The sequence below is a fragment of the Lactuca virosa genome, chromosome 2 (assembly GCF_052849685.1).
Source record: "Lactuca virosa cultivar CGN04683 chromosome 2, Lactuca_virosa_CGN04683_v6, whole genome shotgun sequence".
In the NCBI taxonomy this organism is placed as follows: Eukaryota; Viridiplantae; Streptophyta; class Magnoliopsida; order Asterales; family Asteraceae; genus Lactuca; species Lactuca virosa.
This window is the reverse complement of record NC_136427.1, coordinates 38,774,905-38,778,357: the sequence shown is the minus strand read 5'-3', so window position 1 is coordinate 38,778,357 and position 3,453 is coordinate 38,774,905.

Here is a 3,453-nt window from a genome sequence, read left to right as displayed (position 1 = left end):
AAATCTTGTTGATATCTTTGAAGTTTATGTTCGAAAGTCTTTGGTGCCAAAGCCAAATATCATCAGAAGATGATTTTGCAAGAAAACAAATTGATGGCTTTCCTAATGGGCTTCATATCTAGTGGATACATTTCTCCTTTCATCTTAGACTTTAGAAGAACTTTCTTTGACTTTTTATGCTTAATTACTGATCCTTCTTCATCAAATTAAACTTTCAAACCAATATATACAACCAATTTTGAAACACTTATTAAAATTATGTTGTAAACCATCAACATAAGCTACCTTTCATATCGCAAACTCTCCATTCATAATCATCCCATATCCTTTTATTTTGCATGTTTCATTATTTCCATACTTCACTCTTCTAGCGTCCTTCAAACTACAAAATTCCCTCAACTCTTATTTCCTTCCATTCGTGTGGCATGAGCAGGCACTATCAATACTGCTCGAAATGAATCTCATACACAATTAATCTAATTTAGGAACTCAAACCATCTTGGGCCCTGGTGAGATTTGTGATTTGGAGTTAAAAACTGAAAAAATCTTAGTCTTGGCAATCCAAAAAGGATTTTGTAATCAAAACATTATTCACAATATTTCACCTTTTTATAAACTTGAGTCTTTTTGTCACAAAGATTAAATTCAACAAAGGTTATTTTGTTTTGAATAGAAGACTTTATTATTGGAATTAACTCTTTCGGAAACCCTTTTTTCTTGTTCTTTCTTCTTTGAATTTTATTTCTTGAAACAAACTTTTGATTAGAAACAACTTTGTTTTTAACATATGGTTGTTTTGAAATATTTTCTGTTGATGAATCTCTTTGTTTTGCAATAATATTTTTTGGTTTAACACTCCTAGTGTAAAAAGAGTTTGGACCAAAATTGGATTTTGGACTTTTGATTTTTCACATGAGATTTTGAACAAGAGCAATCAACATTTTGAGATTTAACAACATTAACAAAATTTGTTACTTTCTCCTTTTATTTCCAAAATTTCTTCTTTTTTTTTTAAAAAAAATATTCTTTTTGTGTCTTGCTCTCCTAGCCTTAATCTTTTCTTTCACGTCCTCTTTGATCTGAACATCTTGATCACACATCTTAGATTTGCCTTTTAAATCATTCAAACTAGATTTCTCCTTTGAAATAGGTTTTGTATCAGGAGTGTTAGAATTTTCTACAACAACTTGTGAAGTAGATGTTACATTTAAAGGTTTTGAAATATATCTATTCTTCACTCTCCAAGAAGTATTTTTTTTGTAAAATCTGTTATCTCCTCACCTTATCTATTGGTACAGACCAAAAATGACTCTCGCAAGAATTAACATTATCAATCTTCACAATAGAAGTTAAATCAACGGTGTTAGTTTTGTTTAATCCGTCTATAACAAAAACTTGATTAGGATTACTTTTGACCTTTGTATAAACAACTATTTTTTCTTTCAAAATCTCAATTCCATTAAGAGCAACAAAAATTTCAAATTCAACAGAATCTTTAAAAACCAAGTTCCATTTTGGTTCATTACCATTGATCACAAAATTGGAACACTCAATTTCATCTTCTACTGAAATCTCACTAATCTCACTTTAATCAGAATTAGAACCAATTTCACCATTACTATACTCCTCAGAATTCAATTTATTAAACACCAATATATATTTTTGATTTGAGTTATTTTTGATTTGCTGTTTATCTTCTTTAGTTAGTACATCTTTCGTCATTTTCTTTATTTCCTTTGTTTCAAAAATTCTTAAACATTTTCTAAACCAACCCTATAAGAATCATTTAAGGATTCGTTAAAAGATATCAAAGATTCACATTCTTAGCATCATGCATCTATTTCATCTTACTAAAATTCTAAGAATGACAAAATTTTCTTGTGCATTTCATCATATATTTTGCAGTTCAGATAGAGTTGAGTGATATGTCTATATAAGTGTTTTGCGATTTAGCAAATGATGTTTAGTTGTTTCATAAGCATCCTTTTATAAGAATTCAAAATACAAACATTGTCTTTAATTCTAAGAATATCTATTTCTAACTTCATTATCTTAAGCCTTCTTTCCTCATTTCTAAACTTGTAACTACTAAGATCATCATCAATTTTAGATACTTGCAACCTATTCCATCTTATACTTTCACTTAATTCACAAATATTATATCGCAATTCAATTAATTCATTATCATAATGAATAATGGGAATATCCAAAGATTTAAGAATGGAATGTACCTCATCAGCTACTTTGTTTCATGCTTCCATATGTTCTCCTGCACTCTTCGCAGTAAAACATGAAGCATATGAGTTCACATCATAAAAAATTATACCATTCTATGAATTTCCTTCAAGATCCTCTAAACTTATTCTTTGGACCATCAAGTATTTTCCTTTTTTCACACCTGCAGGAATATTAACAACAAACATTGCGGTTACATCCCAAAAATCATGACAAAATTTTTATTCTTAAAGCCACTCTAAATGCATAAATTACAAAAAACATATTTTCCAAAGAAACCCAAAATCAAGAATCATAGTATCCCAAAATCATAATCCAAGGAAGAATGCACGATGATGTTCACAATCAAGCCTTCTTCTTGCCCCTATCCTCTGAAGTACCTGATACCACAAAGTCAAACTGTAAACCAAAGCATAGTGAGTTCCCCCAAAGTACTCCACATAAAAAGATCAAGTATTAAGCATGCATATAGGGTTTTTTAGCCCATGGCCATAACCCAACCATCTAGGGTGTGCTGGCATATTGCCTCAACCCAACCATCTAGAGTCTGTTGGCTCATAACCTCAACTCAACCTGTAACATCCGGAATCCTAGGTATACTAATGGTGTGTTTATTTTGTGGTTTATTGAGTGACTCGACGAGTTGTGAGTCCAACTCATCGAGTAGAGTCGAGTTGACTGCGTGGGTTTAATGAGCTGACTCGACGAGTCGGAGAGCCGACTCGCCGAGTAGGTGTTGTGTAGTGAAACCATAAATCCCCAGGTTTGGGGCCTATATAAGGGAACTTATAGCCTCATTTGCGGCTCATGAGTTGCCCAACTTCACTGAGAGAAACCCTAGTCGCCTTTTTGAGCTAAAAGAGAGAATGTTGAGCTTATATTGAGTATTTTGGTGCATCTTTGGAGGGAAAAGAAGGAATTCAAGAAAAGAACGAGAAGAGGCTGTTAGATCTGTTTCTTGTCATCCAAGAGCTTCTGTAAAAGGTGAAAAGTTCATACCTTTATCATTCTTATGGTTAGATCTCTTGATTTTGGAAGGTTAGGGTTTATGCCACCTTTATTTGGGATTTCGAGCTTACAGAGTTGTCTTGAGGTTTAGACCTCAGATCTGGACCTTGTGAGGTCCCTAGAGTCCAAAGGTCCCAACTTTATTCACCAATATGAAGGATATTGTGCTTAACACATTGTGAGAGCATGTTTTGGTATGTTGGAGCAAAA